The sequence below is a fragment of the Scyliorhinus canicula genome, chromosome 1 (genome assembly GCF_902713615.1).
Source record: "Scyliorhinus canicula chromosome 1, sScyCan1.1, whole genome shotgun sequence".
Taxonomy (NCBI): domain Eukaryota; kingdom Metazoa; phylum Chordata; class Chondrichthyes; order Carcharhiniformes; family Scyliorhinidae; genus Scyliorhinus; species Scyliorhinus canicula.
In genome coordinates, this window is record NC_052146.1 from 158933290 (window position 1) to 158954461 (window position 21172).

Here is a 21172-nt window from a genome sequence, read left to right on the forward strand (position 1 = left end):
CCCCCCCCCCCCCCCCCGTCGTGTACTTACGTGGTGTAAATAATTCTGCCAGATGCACAGAGCTGCCGCTGTCGAGCTGGTGCACAATACCCCACCAGTTAGTCTACTTCATATTTTATTGTATTTTATGTTGGGGTGTGCCCTTCTCTTCTAAATATGTGTATATATATATATGTTTCTTATTCTGTGTACATAACGTTAATTATACCTTGTTCAAAAACCCAATAAAAACATTTATTAAAAAAAAGTGGAATTGGAGCAGTTCTTCTACAAAGAGATAATGATTCTTTGTGGACACCAGTTGCTTATGCATTGCGATCAATGACATCCACTGAACAAAGGTATGCCCAGACAGAAAAAGAATGTTTAGGCTTACTTACTGGAATTCTCAAGTTTCATGACCATGTTTATGGCCTACCAACATTCACGGTCGATACTGATCACTGACCACTTGTTCACATCATTCACAAAGATTTGAATGACATGACTCCTAGACTATAGCGTATTCTAATGAAGTTAAGGCGATATGATTTTCAACTTGTCTATACTCCAGGCAAAGATTTGATAATTGCTGCTGCATTATCTCATTCTATCAATTCAGAAGAACGACCACCAGAGTTCATTCAGCACATTGAAGCTCAAGTGCAGCTTCGAGCTGAAACCCTTCCTGCCTTGGATGACAAACTTAAACTCATCAGAGATGAGACAAACAAAGATGAAATGTTGCTACGTGTCATCAACCATTTGAACAATGGTTGGCCCAAAGGACACTGCTCCAAATTCAGAAATATTCAATCTGAACTCACTGTTGTTGATGGTTTCCTACTCCGTCTCAATCGTATAGTTATTCCTATGACACTAAGACCCATGATACTACAGAAAATACATGAAGGTTATTTAGGCACAGAGAGATGCAAGAGAAGAGCAAGAGAGGCAGTATATTGGCCAGGCATCAACAAGGACATAACCAACTTGATTCTTGAATGTGAAACACGTCAACACAACCAATCAGCTTAAAAGAAAGAAACACTTCTACCTCATGATCTTGAAAAGACTCCATGGTCAAAAGTTGGAATCGATTTATTTCACTTTCATGGTCAATGATTATTTCTCAAACTATTCTGAAGCGATCAAGCTATCAGAGTTAACTGCTAAATCCATGATCAAGGCTACAAAAGAAATTTTTGCCAGACATAGGATACTGTGCAAAGTCATGACAGTTAACAGACCTTGTTTTGATAGTTATGAATGGACAGAATTTGCTAAAGCATATACTTCTTGCTCACATAACTTCAAGTCTTCTCTATCCACAGTTGAATGGAAAAGTTGAAAAAAGGGGCCGGAGAATCGCCGCCAGTTGTGCGCGCGCTGTCGACGCGGAGCCAGTCTGGAGCCATTGAAAGAGGCCCCCGCGGCGATTCTCCACCAACAACTGCCCGAGTCCCCACTGGCGTGGTTCACTCATGGTTCTACCCGGCGGTGGCGGCTGCGGACTCTGTCTGCGGCTGCCCTGGGGGGAGGGGGGGCACGGGGTGATCCATCACCAGGGGTGCCTCCAGGATGGCCAGGCTCACGATTGGGGTGATCAGCAGTGGATCTATATTGTCGGGGCAGGCCCGCTGTGTGAATCCGCCATGTTGCGTGGGAGCCGCCGCGTGCATGTACGTACCTGTGGCCGGAAGTGCAGGGCCCGTATTGGCAGCCGGAGATGCGAGGACTACTCAGGGGCCCTGCTAGCTCCCTTCAAACCGGAGAATCACTCTAGACTTTCGGCAGGAAAGTCTAGAGTGATTCGCGCCCGTTTTCCCATGGGCTTTGGAACATAGCCTCATTATCAGAGCATTCCGCCCAGGGTTCACATTGTGGAACAACTTTTCAAAAAATCTCTTGATTCTGATTCTGACATGAACCTAGCTTTACTAATTTACAGAGCCTCTCCTCTTGCAACTGGCTTATCTCCTGCTCAACTATTGATGAACAGAACATTATGTTCAACTCTTGAATGCATTACACTTCCTGATCCAGATCTTCAGCCAGTCATCAAGAATATCCATCAACAAAACATTCAGGAGAAATAATACAATCAACATGCGATTTAAAAAAAGGGGGATGTAATGATATGTATCATGCCAGTGTCATAAAGGGTTAACATCTGAAACTATGTGTAAATCAAACACTGGATGGCGTTACTACTTCATTGTCTATAAATCAGCATCTTTAGGAATTCTTGAAGAACGTGATGAGAAGCTGATGAGAGCAGAGTGAGAATTGATTGTAGAGATATAGCACGGGGTCAAGTCATTGTGTAGATTATTAGTTAGGTATAATATTAATTACTGTACTACAAATTCAGTATTATTAACAGCCCCGTAACAGCCTCCCCGAATAGGCGCCGGAATGTGGCGACTAGGGGCTTTTCACAGTAACTTCATTTGAAGCCTACTTGTGACAATAAGCGATTTTCATTTTTTTCATTTCATTAGTTTAGTATCTGTTACTCAGCACAGTATACAGACTCAATCAAATTTAATAGTGTAAAATAAATTAATTTTTATTCAAACTTCTTATTATTATATTCTTTGTCAGCACTACATATCTGGCTATCTTGAGGAAAAGGAAAGGAATATAACAGCACCTGTAATAATTCCTATGGAAAATCTACCTCCACATTGTGGGATCTTGTGTGCAGGATGGCCGCCACATTTTCCATATTATAACGCTGTTGACACTTCAAAAGCAGTTGACTGGCTTTAAATTGTTTGAGGTTGGAAAATGCGCAATATAAATACGAGGCTTTCTTCCTTTAAATCGGGACAGGCGACTGTCCGCATGATACCCGAGTCAGTCTGCGGCAACAACTTTGCCAGTGAATTCTGACGACTGTGAGTGATAATTAGGCCCATTCCCTTATTGCTAGTCCGCTTGTATTACAAGTTTGCTGATACCTTGGAAAAAAAGTATTTCAGCGCTTCAGTGACTGCATACAATGAAGAGTTTCTCATACCTGAATCTGCAATGCCTCGAAATCGCCAATCAATACCTTTTGTCTTTGAGGCCCCATCTTTTATAATTGAATGAGACCTTTTAGACATCTAATGTATTGCCTATTTGAAGCTTCATTGACCCTCAGAGACAAACAGTAGCATTCTGCAACGCATCAATATACATGGATCATTCCACTCTTTAATGAGCTTCCAATTTAAGAGCCATTGCATAGCTGCTCCAGGCCACCAATATCTTCATTTCTGCTTTAGTTGAAGAAAAAGAGTCAAGTTTCAATTAACATCCATTAACTGTTTCAACATATTGTTTATCTTTTTTGAGTTCTTGATCTCCCAGGCCCCATGCAAAGTAAACATGATTTAATTATATTTCCCTAAACAGAATTTTGAGTTCGGCATCAACAAGTCTTGCAGCAGAGCAATGAGTGCTCTGTGTGTGACTGATCAGGTGATTGATCTGTGGAGTACTTTATTACATTTGCACTGTCTTGTGCTTTGCAGTTGAGAAACTGCTTGAATAAGTCGAAGGAAGTTAACTTTAAAGTTTGCTGCGAGTATAAATAGATTGATATCGAATTAGCTGTCGCTTAACCGCAATTAAATTGGAAATTGGCTGTGGTGTAAATCGGGTGGCTAGTTCAGTGTCGCTCGACTGAACAATTGGCCAATGTTCACATTGGTCATCTTGTATTATAACTATTTATTGAACATGGGATTTATGCCAAGATGGCATTGAAATTCTGTAACGTCAAAGCACCAACAATACTTAATGCCCATGTTGATTTGGTACATCCTATCAAGTTACAATAATCATTGACTCCACACTCACTCAGCTAAATCGCTGGCTTTTAAAGCAGACCAAGCAGGCCAGCAGCACGGTTCAATTCCCGTACCAGCCTCCCCGGACAGGCGCCGGAATGTGGCGACTCGGGGCTTTTCACAGTAACTTCATTGAAGCCTACTCGTGACAATAAGCGATTTTCATTTTCATTTCATTCATGTCACCAATACAGGGCTCTCTGTTATTTCATTAAAGAGAGCATGGTGGAAGCCTTAGCAATGGAAAAGTTGCAGAATTTCCACTTAAGGTCAGAGGGTATTATAAGAATTTGGGTGCTCATAGGTGAATGCTTAAAAGATGGACATCAAAGGTTGTATATATATTCAATTAGAATGGAATTACTCCATAAATTTAATTAATGCCCTCAGACAGTTTAACTACCCCAATACATCTGATCTTAAAAACTTCTTCTTAAACAAGAAAACCCTACTTTAAATGCATGTTACTGGAGGAAAAGATACCACTGCAGTATCTAAAATACAAATGCTACCTCTGATAGCAACTTATTAAAATGAAGGAGAACTGAAGGACAAAGTTGTGCTTCTGACCCTGCCTCAAATCAGCAATAATTGGGTCAAGTTACAAAAGAGGTTCGATAAGACCAACATCTGAATTCTATCTGAAGTGGGTAACAGCTGCAGCCTCAATTATCTTTCTATTTTTAGTCTCGTTCTATTTTCCTTTCGCATCTGAGGGCCTAAGACGTGGATGTGGGCAGCACGGTAGCATAGTGATTAGCACAGTTGCTTCACAGCTCCAGGGTCCCAGGTTCGATTCCCAGCTGGGTCACTGTCTGTGCGGAGTCTGCACCTTTTCCCCGTGTATGCGTAGGTTTCCTCCAGGTACTCTGGTTTCCTCCCACAGTCCAAAGATGTGCGGTTGGGTGGATTGCTCATGCTAAATTGCCCTTAATGCCTAAAAAGGTTAAGTGGGGGTTACTGGGTTACGGGGACAGAGTAGATATGTGGGCTTGAGTAGGGACCGTGCAGACTCGATGGGCCAAATAGCCTCCTTCTAAATTCTATGATCTATGATTAATGGATTTGTTTCTCCAGTAAACAGGTAGAACTTTAAGTCTTTCCTTAATGAGTCCTACCACATATTCTACAGTCAATGCTACTGGGAAGTTCTGATCACGGTGTTATTTGACCAGAGATCATGCAGTATTGGGACTTCCCAATGCACCAACATGTCAGACAGAAAAGTAACTACAACATCACTTTTACTCAGCAGCTCATTGCCCCATGATATACATTCCTCATCCATTAAAGTTGTGGAAAATCCAACAAAGAATTAGGTGACACCAGATGCCTCTTCCTCAAAAGGCAGTGAAGCAGAATTTTTGAGTATTTTTAAGATGGAGCCAAATAGATTCTTGATTAACAAGGAGGTTAAAGGTCACTGGGGTTAGACAGGAATGTTGGCCTGAGGTTACAATCAGATGAGCCATTGTTTATTTTGAATGGCAGAGCAGGCTCAAGGGGCCGAGTGGCCTATTTCTGCTCTATACGTTCGTATGTAATGCGGTGAACCTTGTTCAGGCTGCAGACGCATGGTGAGGATACCTCAATGGCTGGATGCCCTCGAAGAGACGTGAGTGGGCTTGGGTGGCGGCAGGACCAGGCAGCCATTCCTGGTGATCAGGAAGGGGTATCGTGGGTGCACATGTTTTGCCGTTTCCATGAGGGGCAGCTGTTGCTGCCAAAAGGCCCACTAAAGGTCATGGAGTGTCAATGAGGTGGGTACCCCCAGAGCCCACTGGGTGGTCACAGGGTTTCCCCAGAGGGCTTTCCCACATTATGGGAGGAAATCCACCACCCCTGAAGTTGGCAAATGCCCACCGACTCAGAAAGTGTGCCATGATCGCCCACTGAAGGGCTTCCATTGGTTGCCAGGGGGGGGGGGGGGGCAGATTTGCCAGCTTTTCCACCACTTGAAAAATGGCATGACGGGCAGGAAGATATCAGGCATGCCCCACAAGTGCCAGTGTCTTCAGGAATGCAGGGGGAACATGTTGGAGGGAAGCATATTTGGGAATATAAAATGCATTTGTCGGCTAGGAGGAATGTATTTTGTGGATGGATTTCTAATGCATGCAAATAAGTGAAAGCTGAAAGCTGGTCTTTAGAGGAATTAACTGTTCCCCAGAAGAAATCAAACTGCCTTAGTCATGAAAATATCTGTAATATTTTGATGGGAAATTGATTGCATTTTAAATTGGAAAAACAAATCCCACGAAGGCTCTTGGTTTCCTCACTTTATCCCAATCTATTAATGTTGACATCAATTAGAAGCTGGAAGGTGAAGGATAGAAGAAATTGTCAATTGAAGTGCTTACAAATGGGTTCACCCTGGGCAGTAATAGACAGTTTGTAATCCCTCTTAATATTGTGCGCTTTATGGGTTAGAACATGATAATTACAGCTTTTTATCATTCCTATTGTTTTGTTTCATTAAACATAAGAAGTAACTGAAGCCTCACAAAGTGCTGAGGCCATTTCTATCATTGGGGTCCTGTTTGTCTGACTTGGAGCAGATTTGTTTTTAATTCTTTCATTGGATGTGAGTGTCACTGAGGAGTTTCAACACTTATTGCCCATCTCTAATTGTCATGAGAAGGACAATTGATGGTGAGCCACCTTTTTGAACCATTGCAGTCCGAGTCTCCTTATCCGAGGAAGTGTGTTCTTGTTCTGGAAGGAGTGCAGTGAAGGTGTACCAAACTGATTCCTGGGATGGGGAGAAGGATGCACGAGGAGACATTGGAGCGGTTCGGGTTGTATTCACTAGAGTTTAGAAGAACGAGGGGGATCTCATAGAGACCTATTAAATTATAACACAAACACTAAAGCAGCAGCTGGTCAACGATTTCAACTTTCCCTTGTCCAGTAGGATTCAATCTTTCTGATGTTTCCTCTTTCTTCGCCCTGGCCCTGTGGCCCTGCTTAATTTCTTTGCCATACTCCTTCAAAGCTCATTGCAGCCCTCATTGATTGAGTTGCTAAAGAGCAGTCCGTCACACATACTTACTGCAGCCACAACACACCAGTGATGAATGGCCGTTGATGTTGAGCCCAATGGCAGGGGAGATTAGTGACACAAGCTGCTCTGTCCTGCATGGTATCGACCTCCTTGACTGTTATTGCAGTTCAGCTGTCCAGGCAAGCGTTGAATCCTCCATCACACTCCGCACTTAAGATTTGTAAATTGTCAGAATGTCAATCATTCACCATTTTGACATGAACAGGACGCGGGGGTTCAACCAGAGCACTGGGACTGCGCAGGGGTCTGGTTCATGTCAAGCGGAATGGAGTTTGTGGCTGTAAGTATCGCCATGCACAGATGATGAAATAAAACAAGTATTGTGTTGGAATGACATTATGTAGAATTATATTCATCATTGAACTAAAGTAAAGGAGGGTTAATTGAGGTTAAAACACACATTAGACACAGATCAACCAGCCCATGGTTCAGCCCAGCTGGAAGCAGAGTGTGGGGATAGGATGTCAATCACCAAATGGCCTCCAGGTTGGCTGGAGAATAAATCCCTTTGGTAATTATGCCAAAATGGTGTCTTTATTTATTAACATTATCAACCAGATGTCTCATTATTTCATGGCCCTTGGGTCGTTGTTTATGTGACGAATAGTGAGTGCCATAAAAGACAAAGTGACAGCAACGACATTGGGATGAATATTCACCGAGTCAGGATGATTTGGGAGCTATTTGACAATGGCAGGGGACAGGTCCCATTTCCAGGTTTCATATTCCCAGGCTGTCTGATTTTTAGGAGTTCCCTATAAAGGCTGGGGGCTGGTTCCTGTCAAGAGCCCACTCCTGGCACGACCAACCTGCCTGGCAGCAAAGCAGGGATAAGATGTCCTCCTACTCCTCGGCAATTTTCATGCAGTCAGGACAGGTTTTAAAGAGTCATGGTTTACAGGCCCTCAGAGGAGTCCAGATGAGGGGACCTTTTCAACCAGGATTTTTCAAACCCAGGGTCTCAACCTGCAGGTGGGTCACGGGCGGATTCGGGAGGGTTGGGGGGCCATGCGTGGCGGCATTCTCAATTGATGGACATTGCGTCACGGCATTCCTGATCGTGGGAAGAAGTGTCCAACGACACGACCAGCTTTTAAAAATGTCAGCCGCAACCAGCTTTCAGAATGCCAGCCGTTCCGTGCATGCGCGCACCTTAGCAGTGCGCAGGCCCCGAGCGCTAGTGGAGCAGAACGCCACCTCCTGACGTCAGCATTCTGACCCAGAAACAGATTTTTAAAAAAGTGCTGGAGTCTTCTTCCCTGGAGCGGCCGCAGAGAGCGGGTCAAGCGCCCCGTACACTGACATTGTGTTTTCCGGGCACAAGAGAGATTCCTCCATTTTGAGGCTGCCAGTAGTGCTGGTGTGAGCTCCAGGGCCTCTGGTGAACAACCCATGAAGATGAAGCTGAAAACAGGAACAAAGCAGCATAAAGATGATTACTTGACTGATGGGTTATTAATTGTTTCACTTCAAATCAGGATTCAAAGTTCAATGTGTGTTACATGGAGGGAAGCACTGGAAAGTGAAAGTTTAAAATCCTCAAAACTTCAAAGACATTTGAAGGCTAAACATGGCGAGTTCGAGGACAAACCTCCTTTTTTTTTCAATGGACCAAGTGAGATCTTAAACCATCAGCTGAAGTCCGTCGCAGAAATGGAACATTGAATGACAAAGCAAGCGAGATCGGGAGGAACAAACAGGCTCACCTGTCACATTAAAGATACGTGAAAATAGTGGGTCACAGAGGTTGGCTGGCGAAGGTCGCGAAAATCGGCTGGCGAGGGTCACGAAGGTCAGCTAGCACAGGTTCCGAAGGATGGGTCGGTTGGTCCCAGGTAAAAAAGTTTGAAAGCCACTGTTTTAAACGGCGAGTTTAAAAAGGTCCTTCGCATTCCCCCAGACTAAACTTTACCCTTCCCCACATCCCTTATGGCCCCTCATATGCCCAATGTGAAGCTATGCCCCTCCATTCACCCCCCCAAGCCTCTCATTATCGAATGACAGGTTATGCCAACCCTCCCAGCCCCATGACTCCTCATGCTCCCTTTGCCAAGCTATACCCTTCCAACATCCCCAATGGCCCCTCATACCCCCAATGCTAAACAATGCCCTTCCCTTGCACCCTATTGCCCCTCCTGCCACCTGTGTGAAGCGATGGCACTCCGCCCATGGACCCTATGCCCACTCAAGAATATGGAATAAGGCTTAACAGTGAACCCAGATAGTCATTACACTTGTTAAAACAGTTGCATCTCAGGAAATATATTGCTTGATTGACAGGTCAGACTCTGATTACTGTGGACAATTACTCATTCTGTATTTACAAAAGGTTAAGTGGTTTCAAGGATTTATGGTTTCTGTTATTGTTACATTAAAGTGCATGAATGATTGACACTTATGCTACCTTGTAGTGAAATTACTTTTTAAACAAAGTGGAAAATAATGGAAAAAAAATGAAAAAATGAAATGGAAATCGCTTATTGTCACAAGTAGGCTTCAAAGTAGGCTTCAAATGAAGTTACTGTGAAGAGCCCCTAGTCGCCACATTCCGGCACCTGTTCGAGGAGGCTGTTACGGGAATTGAACCGTGCTGCTGGCCTGCTTGGTCTGCTTTCAAAGCCAGCGATTTAGCCCTGTGCTAAACAGCCCTTTTAAACAGAACTTTTTAAAAAGCTATTTTAAACATGCTTCTGTAACTATTACATTCATTGGTTGTATACGGTGAATAGTGGTCCTTAAAGTGCCATTGCATGGCATGGGGACATGAAGGACCATAAGAATGGGTGTAGGGGTATTGCATGGCTTTGAGGGCCTGATCGGGGCATAGCTTGGGGTTGGGGGCATGACAATGCATGGATGGGGTATGGGGGATTAGGGGGTGTGAGGGATAAGGGCTGGAATGCTGCTATGTTTTATTTTAAGTGGGAACAAGTCCTGCAGCACCGAGATGGGCTTTTTTAAACAACCTGCCTTCACACTGGGCAGTGGCTGTGGCTGCCTTTGACTTTTTTCCTGTTTCAAGTGGCCCAACCCCAGCCTGCACCCTTCCTCCAGCATTGAACACCATCTCCTCTGCCACCCCTCCCCCCCCCCCCCCCCCCCCCCCCCGCGCTTTGTGAGTACTTCCTGCTGAGGCAGGCGGACTGGACCAAGAATTTTCTCAACTCCCACTACCTGCTTCAGTGATGAAAATTCAAGCTATGGAGTCAGTTTTCCCAATGTCGAACTGAAAATATTGACATTCAATATGCAGGCTGTAATCAGAAGGGAAACTGGGAGGTGTCAAGACATGGTGGAGCCACGGTTTATCAATGTGCATTGAAAGATGCCACTTGCCCTTGAACGATCTCATAGATCATCGAATTTACAGTGCAGAAGGAGGCCATTCGGCCCATCACGTCTGCACCGGCTCTTGGAAAGGGCACCCTTCCCAACCGCACACCTCCACCCTATCCCCATAACCCAGTAACCCCACCCAACACTAAGGACAATTTAGCATGGCCAATCCTCCTAACCTGCACTTCTTTGGACTGTGGGAGGAAGCCGGAGCACCCGGAGGACACCCACGCACAAACGGGGAGAACGTGCAGATTCCGCACAGACAGTGATTCAAGCCGGGAATCGAACCTGGGACCCTGGAGCTCTGAAGCAATTGTGCTAATCACTATGCTACCGTGCAGAGAGACTTACTAAATTCTAACAGGACAAGACAGGGTAGATGCAGGTGCGTGTGTCCAGAACCAGGGGTCACAGTCTGAGGATTAAGGGTAAACTATTTTGGACAGATATGAGGAGACATTTCTTCACCCAAAGAGTGGTGAGCCTGTGGAATTCATTACCACAGGAAGTAGTTGATGCTAAAACATTGAATATATTCAAGAGGCGGCTAAATATAGCACTTGGGGAGAATGTGGTCAAAGGCTATGGGGAGAAAGCAGGATTAGGCTATTAAGGTGGACGCTCAGCCATGATCGTGATTAATGGCAGAGCAGGCTTGAAGGGCCAAAAGGGCCTCCTGCTCCTATCTTCTATGTATCCATGTATCTATGATGCTGCCTAGTATGCAGATAAGGAAGAGAAAAACCAAGGCCAGGATTCTCCGAGCCTCCACGCCAAAATGGCACTTGGCACAAGGATGGAGAATGGGGCCTCAGACCCGCGATCGGATCCGACGCCAGGACGCGATTCTCCGGCGACCGGCGACAGTTGCGCGCGCACAGTCAAAGCGGCATCGGTCGGGGGCCGTTGAAAGAGGCCCCCGTGGCGATTCTCCACGGTCGACCGTCCGAGTTCCCGCCGGCAAGGTTCACGTAAGGTTCCATCCAGCGGGAGCTCGGCGTCGTGGCTGCGGGGGCCGTCACAGTGAGGGGCAGGGGGATCAGTCTCTTTGCGGGAGGGGGGGGGCCTCCAAGATGGCCAGGCCCGCGATCGGGGGCCACCGATCAGCGGGCGCACATAATCTAGGAAGGGCCTACCTTCTTCCACTCCGGCCCGCTGTGTGGCTCCGCCATGTTGCGCGGCGACGGCGTGGAAGTGGCCGCCGTGCGCATGCGCGGACCCACGGCCAGCGGTGCAGGGCTGCGTACGGCAGCTGGAGCAGTGTGGAACACTCTAATGCCGTGCTGTGGGCCACGGAATCGCTAGGTCAAGAGGCCCGTTGACCCCAACGTGAAACACTCCGGTGTTTACGCCAGCATCAACACTTTCTGCGTTTTTGGAGAATCCCGGCCCAAGAGAGGGCCGTTCAGAGACCCCAAGTGTTACAGTGAAAGGAAGAGAATAATAATAATCTTTATTATTGTCACAAGTAATTTAACATTATGCCGCAATGAGGTTTCTGTGACAATCCCTGGAGATGGACATAAGGGCAACCCCACAGAGGCAAAACAATGCAGTAGAATGGCATGCTGAGTGGTATTGAATACTGCAGAGAGATGAAGGGAAGATAATGCACCATAATTATGTGCTGGATTCTCCATTTGGTAGAATGGGTATTCGCTGGAACTGAAAGACCTGCTTTTTGCATTCCCGCGGGGGATGCTCTTTGGACAAAATTCAGGAGGTGCAAATGCGGCCGCATTCTGCCAATGTTAATCTCAAACAATTCCCAATCTTCATTCACTGGGGACTGAATTTGCAGTAAAGGGTCTGACAAGCTGGAGCTGCTTTTAAGCGCTTCACTCACCACATTCTCTCACTGCAGCCAAGCAGATGGCTCAAAGGAGATTTAGATTTAGAATAGTACAGCACAGAACAGGCCCTTCGGCCCTCAATGTTGTGCCGAGCAATGATCACTCTACTCAAACTCACATATCCACCCTATACCCGTAACCCAACAACTCCCCCTTAACCTTACTTTTTAGGACACTACGGGCAATTTAGCATGGCCAATCCATCTAACCCGCACATCTTTGGACTGTGGGAGGAAACCGGAGCACCCGGAGGAAACCCACGCACACACGGGGAGGACGTGCAGACTCCGCACAGACAGTGACCCAGCCGGGAAGCGAACCTGGGACCCTGGAGCTGTGAAGCATTGATGCTAACCACTATGCTACCGTGCTGCCCAGATGTGCCCCCTGATTTAGGGAGTTTGAAGCTGACCTGACTGCGCAGACTGAAGCCCGCATTTCTGAACAGAGTCTGGCTGGTGGTGGCAGAGGCAGTCAGTGCTGCTGGCCTTACCAAGCGGTTTGGCACGGAATGCCAGAAGAAGATGAATTATCTCCTTAGGGCAGCTTGGGTGATTCACCATCTCCGTGCCGCAGGCTACACTCCCATCCCTCACTTCTCACATCTGCTCCGAATGCCAACAATACCCTACCTGCCTGCATCCCGCTTGTAACCCACCTTCCATCATACCCCAACACATGTATTATCTTCTTTGGCCTGGAGTCTTGCACACGCATGCCACCAACTACAGAACCCTCCCGTAGAACTCGTCCCCCAGCATCTCACTATGTCTCTTCTGTGTCCACTGGGATATGACGACCTATAATCGGCAGGAGCCCCAAAAGAGGGGATGGGGCATCCCAGACCTTCGGATCCAAATCCCAGCTGAGGAGAGTGGCCTGCAACTCGCAGGCGAAGTCAAGGATAGGGCAGTGGCTGAAACGGAGGTTAGCATATGGCAAACAAGTCGATCCGAATGCCAAGCTGATGTCCGTCTCGCAAGTAAGTCATACCTCTCCCACAGACCAATCCATCACAAGGTCTCACCCCATGTCTTTAGTCTTGCAGGATCACCATCAGACCAGACCGGGTCATCCGGGGTCGCAGTCCCCCAGCCACATCCCCAGCACGCCCTGGAGTACCATTCTGGGGAAGACACTGATGTTTCGACACTGCTGTTACCTGTACCCTCCACCAGCGCGAAGACTATCACCTTGGTGGGTAATGTTAGTGGTCAGGCTCCTGGGTCACTTTCTAGTGCGCACTATACACATACTGCAGCACATCAGATGGACGCATGGAGACCCGAGGGAGCTGACGGCCAGAGAGCTGCCCTATCCAAGGAAATAGCTGTAGTCTGGACAGATATTGAACCTCTGGAAAGTATAATCCCATCACTGATAGAGATGCAGATGCAGAGCCAGGATTTACAGGAGGGATTGGCAGCAACTTTCCAGCACCCACAGGTACAGCTAGAGGAGTCCAACCACCTTCAGATTCAGGAGATGGTGCCGACAATGCATGGCACCCAGCCCAACACCGGGTCAAGACGTCTAAGGCTTGGGGCACACTGTACGGTTGATGACTGAGGTGCATGACAGGGGAGCCCAGTTACAGGTGGACATGTACCGTGCCCAAATAGACTTTGCTGCAGTGCTCCAGAGCTTGGCCCAGTCGGAAAGAGTCATGACTGAGACTATCATAAGCATTAGCTGGGCGCTGACTGACATTTGTCCAGTCACAAAGGGTCATGACCGAGGCAGTGAGGGGCATGACAGAGGTAGTGAGGGATATGCTTCACTCGCCGATAGACATAATAATAATTTTATCGTCACAAGTAGGCTTACATTAATGCTGCAAAGATGTTACTGTAAAAAGCCCCTAGTCGTCACATTCCGGCACCTATTCGGGTATACTGAGGGAGAATTCAGATTGTCCAATTTACCTAACAAGTACATCTTTCAAGACTTGTGAGAGGAAACCGGAGCACCCGGAGGAAACTCATGCAGACACGGGGAGAATGTGCAGACTCCGCACAGACAGTGATCCAAGCCGGGAATCAAACCTGGGACCCTGGCGCTGTGATGCTACAGTGCTAACCACTGTGCTGCCGTGCCGCCCATGACCCAGTCTCAGTGAGCCGTGGCAGAAGGCATCAGGGCCATGGCCCAGACGAAGGCGGGCCTGCAGGACTGGCAGCGGCAGGTGACGGTTGAGCCTCCGGAGCTCACTCCCCTCTCACCTCCGTCCTATGGTGTAGCCTGGGAACCATCAAGCCCCTCGAGGGAGGTGGAAATAATGGGGCCCATACTGGTGCCTTCCATAGGGGAGCTGCTGGAACACATCAGCGCTTCCAAATTCCTCCTCCTCCTCCCCCCCCCCCCCCCTCACCTGACACTGTTGCATCTCATAGGCGGAGGCAGAGGGCAGAACAGGGTGGCAAGTCATCACCTGTGACACCCGAAGGTCGGCTGGGTCCGTCCAGATCCAGGCCCTCCAGAGGACGACCACCAAGGGAACCACAAGTCAGAGGACGAGATATGCAATAGGTCACCTCGGCATCTATTGTGCTGTCTGGGGTTACACCTAGAAAGACGTGCTGGTTAGGTGAATTGGACATTCTGAGTTTTCCCTCAGTGTATCCGAACAGGCGCTAGAGCGTCTGCTGGGTCGGAGTGGGGGGTTGTGGGGGGAGGTTGTTTGTGCTGTGATGGGGCTGGGCACGGCCCTCATGACACATGAACATCCCACATGTTGACACCTTCTGCAAGAAGTGGCAGGTGTTATGGGCCAGGGTTTAGAGAACCCCAAAGTGTATCATGGATTTCACCTGACCCACAACTTTTAATAGAGTGTGGTATGGGGAGTATATGGCCCACTCTACAGGTGTGGTACAGCAGAAATGGAAAAGTAATTTTTAAAGCAAAACAATGTTTATTCTATGAACTCAAGTTAGCCTTTTTAAAACAAACAGTGAACATCTTAGCAACCATTAATTCAAATACAGCACGCAAAGAATACAACACAAAGTAATGCTTATGCTGTCCTTTTAACATCCTTTTAACGGCAACACAGTGGTTAACATACAAAAAACATAACCTTTAACAGGAGCACAGCAGGTTAAAGTCACAACAGAAAACATTTATAATTCTGAATTCACCAAATGATCAAGAGATAGAGAGCAGCAGAACAGCTGAATTGTCTAAAACACACCCTGCAGCAAACAGCCTAAAACGAAAGTAAAAAGCTGAGAGACAGCCCAGCTCCACCCACTCTCTGACATCACTGCAGTAATAAATACCCATTTCTTAAAAGTACTCTCACTAGATACTTATATACACACCCACTTCTGAACATCCATTTCTTAAAGGTACTCTCACATGACACAGGGCACAGGGCTGCAGTGTGAGCCCACCTTGTATGACAGCATCCCCAGTGAGGGAGCCCTAACCGTTCACTAACTACCTCAACCTCACCCCCCTCCTCAAGATACATGGGCCCATGAGATGGATTGGACAGCACACATGCAGGGTTTACCCCAGCAGACAGTGGAAGGTCAACCTGAAAGCAGGAGTCAAACTTTGTCAAACAATGGCGAGCACCAGAGCTCATCTCACAGCGTGTCATCATCATCCTTTGTCCTGTGGAGTAGACATGCGGATATCGCCAGCCCAGGACCAACACCTGTGATGACGCTGATAAGACCCTCAGAGGGGGGGAGGGGGAGGTCTGGTAGTGGGAAGGAGTGGAAGGCGAAGGGGAAGGCGGAGTGAAGGACTGAGGGGGAGGGAAGAGGTGAGAGATTATGGGAAAGGGGGGGTGCTATTTGATTGGGTAGGAATGAAGTGGGGGAATAGAGATGTGGGATAGGCTGCCAGAACTGTCAATGGCCAGGCCTCCTCATGTGTAAATCAAGAGGTGATGAAATTGACCCGTGTGTGGCGGCCCTGGATCACACGTTGGTGGCCTGCTGTGCCACCTCTGGCTCCACACCGGGATCGTCCTGGACACCCTCCTCAACCTCCTCATCAGATGAGGCCTGCCGTTCTTCCTCCTCCTCCAGCATGTCGTCTCTCTGCTGCGTGGTATTTCACAGGATGCTCGAGACCCTCCTGTGTTTATATAGAAGCACCTCACAAGAGCAGTCCAGATATCAGAAGCACATCTTGAGGACGTCAATGCAATGCTCAATGACGCCCCTGGTTGCTGCATGGGCAGCACGGTAGCACAATTGCTTCACAGCTCCAGGGTCCCAGGTTCGATTCCCGGCTTGGGTCACTGTCTGTGCGGAGTCTGCACGTTCTCCTCGTGTGTGCGTGGGTTTCCTCCGGGTGCTCCGGTTTCCTCCCACAGTCCAAAGATGTGCAAGTTAGGTGGATTGACCATGATAAATTGCCCTTAGTGTCCAAAATTGCCCTTAGTGTTGGGTAGGGTTACTGAGTTACTGGGATAGGGTGGAGGTGTGAGCTTGGGTAGGGTGCTCTTTCCAAGAGCCTGTGCAGACTCGATGGGCTGAATGGCCTCCTTCTGCACTGTAAATTCTATGTAAATTCTATGAAATTCTATGAGCATCATTGTAACTGGTCTCTGAGCCGGCTTGAGGCCTCTTCCGGCATTATTACCCAATGTAAAACACTTGTCAAATAAAGCCAACCCCTTACTCGAGGAAGCTCCTTGAAGGTGCCAGGAACCTCAGAATGTGTCAGCATATGTGCACTGTGCATGCTGCCTGTGCAGTTGTGCATGATGTACAGCTGATCGTACAGCAGCTGTACATTCAGGGAGTAGAATCCCTATCTATTGAGGAAGGACATGCCCTGATGAACGGTGCTCGTATGGGGACATGTGTGCCATCACTCACCCCTGGAACCTGGGGAATGTTGGTGATAATTCTTCCTGGGCATCTTGGTGGACCTGGTCCAGATTGTAGGTGATGCAGTCTGATGCCCTGGCTTATAGGGTATCCACCACATTGCAGATGCACCTGTGTGCGGATGTCTGTGATATCCCAAACATCCCCAGTCGAGCCTTGGAATGAACCAGAGACGTAAATGTTCAGGGCGATCGCCACCTTGATGACCACCGGGAGCAGGTGTCCTTCTCCAAAACCCCTGTCGTGCCATCTGGCACAGGTAGCGCACAGTCTCCCAGGGTGTGCCAGAGTCAGCGTAGGCACAGGCAGCCTGGCAACTCCTCAAAGGGCAGATGCCGTCGGTGTACACCTTCCTCCCTGAGCTGGCCCTGGCGTTCTAACTCCTGTGCATCCAAAATGACAGCAGCTAGATAGCTGTCTGTCGTCTGAAATCCACATCTCCGCAGGGAAAGGGAGGAGAGACAGGGAATGTCAGCAAGATGAGTTTTCCCTTGGCCACCAAAAGTCACCAGGTTACATGGTCAACCTGAATTGCACTGATAGGCCACCCTCAGCATGACCCGCAATCCCACCCCACCCCTTACCCAACAGCTTTGATACCTTGTCTTTTGCACTGCATCCCTGTCCCCTGATGCGCGATCAGTGAACACAGAAACAAAGGAGTAGTCCGAATCGAAGGCTTTAATCTACAAGAAGTGTGCCCAGCAGCATGAGTACAGAAAGAACGATGGCTGCCGGGAAACACGGGTTCTTATATTCCGCCTTGTAGGCGGAGCTACCTTCCTCTCGACCAATGAGAAGACAACACTTGGGCCAATGGGCAGCGAGCCTTCTAGCTCACACTCCCAGGTACCGTAGTACCTCTCATACTACCACATCTCCATCAGTTGCACCTGGTCTGTGATGTGTGGAGCATCTATCATCACCACCCATCCCTGTCAACAGAGGTACCGGTAGATGCCACAATCCAGGTCAACGATAGGTTCTGTTGCCCCTGTCCTGTTTCCCCCAAAGGACTTTGCTGTGTGTCTTCTCACTGGGTGGGGCTTGTCTCATACTGCCAGCAGGGTGACACCTAGTGGTGAGGTGGAGAATGTACCTTGTGACACCAATCACATCCATGCTTACAGGCATGAGTACGGGCAGGTCCTCCAGATGGGGGTGAGTGAAGGAAGTGTGCGTTTGCTGGAAGCTTAACTGCAGTGTGATGTGGGGCCTGGGTGTAACACACAGGTTGTGACAGAGAGCTCATCAGATTTCCTGGCCGGGGGCAAGATGGATGGGAGCAGGGACGCACTGCACAGGCAGCATTTGGAGACAGCTTGTGGTCCTGAGGGGTGGCCTTGCTAACAGTGTAACTGATGAGGCTTCTGCCCTGAGAGGCACAGTGTGCCAGGGAGGGTGCCAAGTGCCACGGTGCATGGTATCCTTTGTTTGGGTGAACTCAGCATGACTGTGGTGCCATGCTTCTGAGGACTACACTGAGCAATGCCTGCACCTGGTAGGCCAGTGATTGAGCTTGGCCAAGCCCATCCCGTTGATACTGCTGGGGTCTGCGATTTCCAGAAGGGTGGGCTGGGTATGTTTCCACATGACTAAAGGCTCTCTGAGCATGCACAGGTTGCAGTGAGCAGTCAGCAGAATGAACAGCCAGGGGCCTGTAAGGAGCACCAGAGAAGTGCATTTATCACATATGGCAGCCTGAGCCAGGCTATCCCGATCCCGAGGGAGACACAGATTTGGCACCAAGTCGTTCCCCACTACTCCCCTCAGCCTGGGCAGCCAATCCTCCTGCAAGCCTGACACATATATAGGGTTTTCTTACCTTCCCACTCCCCCTCAGCAGCCATGGTGACCAGGCCCCGCAATTTAAGCCCGCGTGACCCCCACCTGAGAGGGGTGGAGCATCATGAAGGGGTGGAGCATGTGGTGTCCAACTCGCGAACACAGTCAAATCCATTCATGATGGATTTGCATGGGGCTGCCGGGGTGGACAGCAAACCTCACTGCCGCCTCCAGTGGGGATCAGAAATTGTGTCGCATTTGTGCTCCACCCGATATCCTGCGCCTGATGCTAATTCTCACTGCCGGCTTCGGGCAGTGGAGAATCCAGCTCCATACTTCGTATCGGGCCAAAATTGCTTTGCTGGAGTGAGAACTGCAGTGACCAAACTGAAATGCCAGGTTCAGTGGCCATGGTGGTAGGGGTCAGGGATAATGGCACACAGCACCTTTCACAACCTTCAGGTGTTAACAGGCAATGAGCTGTTTTTTGATGTGTAGTGACTGTGGTAATGTAGGAAACTTGACAGTCAGTGTGTGCACAGCAAGATCCCAAAAGCAGGAATGCAATAAATGACCAGATGAAGGCAGCAGCCAAATGAATGGTTATATGAACAGGGCAACACAGGACAGACAGGCACGGTGCTGGGAGCCAGTAACAGTGATGAGGACCTTGGAGGAGTCTTGGAACCAAAAAAAACAGTTCTACTAAACTATTAGCGAATCCTGGCATCTTGTGAGTCTGTAGAAAGGCACAGGTGATTAAAGTTTCCCGTTTAATTTTGGTTATTATTAATTTATAAGCTACTGGAATGATTTCCTGAACTCCTAGAGGTTATTTGTAGTCCATGCCAAGCTCTGGTTTTAAATGACTGAGCAAATCCATTGCAAAAAAATATATAATGGTTATTCTAACATCTATCTCTTCACAAAGGAGGATTAAGGTGAATCCCAAAGCTTTTTATTCAAATGTAAAAAGCAAGAGGGTGGCTAGGGAAAGGATTGGACCTTAAATACATTGAAGACAGGAGCAGCAGGAGGCCTTTTGGCCCTCAGAGCCTACTCCGCCATTCATCACGATCATGGCTGATCATCCAATTCAATAGCCTAATCCTGCTTTCTCCCCATATTCTTTGATCCCATTCACTCTAAGTGCTATACAGTATCTAGCTGCCTCTTGAATATAGATAGCCAGCTCTTGAATATAGATCTTAAGGACAGTTGAAAGAATCTATGTGTTAAGCCAGAGGAATTGGACGAGAAACTAAATGAGTACTTTGCGTCAGTGCTCACCAAAGAAAAGGACTTTGTGGAAGATGATTCTGCGGTAGGGTGTGTGGACAGTCTGGGTCATGTTAACATCGAAAAGGAGGAATTATTGGGTCTTTTAAAAGATATTAAGGTGGATAAGTCTCCTGGGCTAGATGTGATTTACCCCAGAATACTGAGGGAAGCAAGGGAGGGAAATTTTGGGGCCTTGACTGACATCTTTGCATCCTCATTGGGTGCAGGTGAGATCCCAGAGAACTGGAGAATAGCTAATGTGGTACAATGTTTAAGAAAGGTCACAGGGATAATCCTGGAAACTATAGGCTGGTGAGCCTCACCTCGGTAGTAGGTAATTTATTGGAGAGAATTCTCAGGGACAGGATTTATACCCATTTGGAAACAAATGGACTCATTGGCGCTAGACAGCATGGTTTAGTGAAGAGCAGGTCGTGCCTCACTAACTTGATTGAGTTTTTTGAGGAGGTGACAAAGATTATTTATGAAGGGAGGGTGGTGGATGTTGTTTACATGGACTTCAGTAAAGCCTTTGACAAGGTGCCTCATGGCAGACTGGGACAAATGGTGAAGTCACACGGGATCAGAGGTGCGGTGATCAGATGGGTACAGAACTGGCTCGGTCACAGAAGGCAAAGGGTAGCAGTAGAAGGGTGTTTTTCTGAATGGAAGGTTGTGACTAGTGGTCTTCCACAGGGATCTATACTGGGGCCTCTGTTGTTTGTAGTGTACATAAACGATTTGGAGGAAAATGTAGCTGGTCTGATTAGTAAGTTCACAGATGACACCAAGGTTGATGGAGTGGCAGATCGTGTTGAGGATTGTCAGAGGATACAGCAGGACATGGAGAAGTTGGAGACTTGGGCAGAGAAATGACGAATGGAGTTTAATCTGGACAAATGTGAGCTAATGCATTTTGGTAGGTCTAACATAGAAGGGAAATATACCGTAAATGTCAAAACACTTAGGAATATGGAAAATCAGAGAGGTCTGGGCGTGCAGGTTCACAGATCTTTGAAAGTGGCTACACAAGTGGACAAGGTAGTCAAGAAAGCATATGGAATGCTTGCCTTAATTGGATGGGGCAGAGTATAAAAACTGGCAAGTCATGCTGCAGTTGTATTGGGGCAGCACGGTAGCATGGTGGTTAGCATAAATGCTTCACAGCTCCAGGGT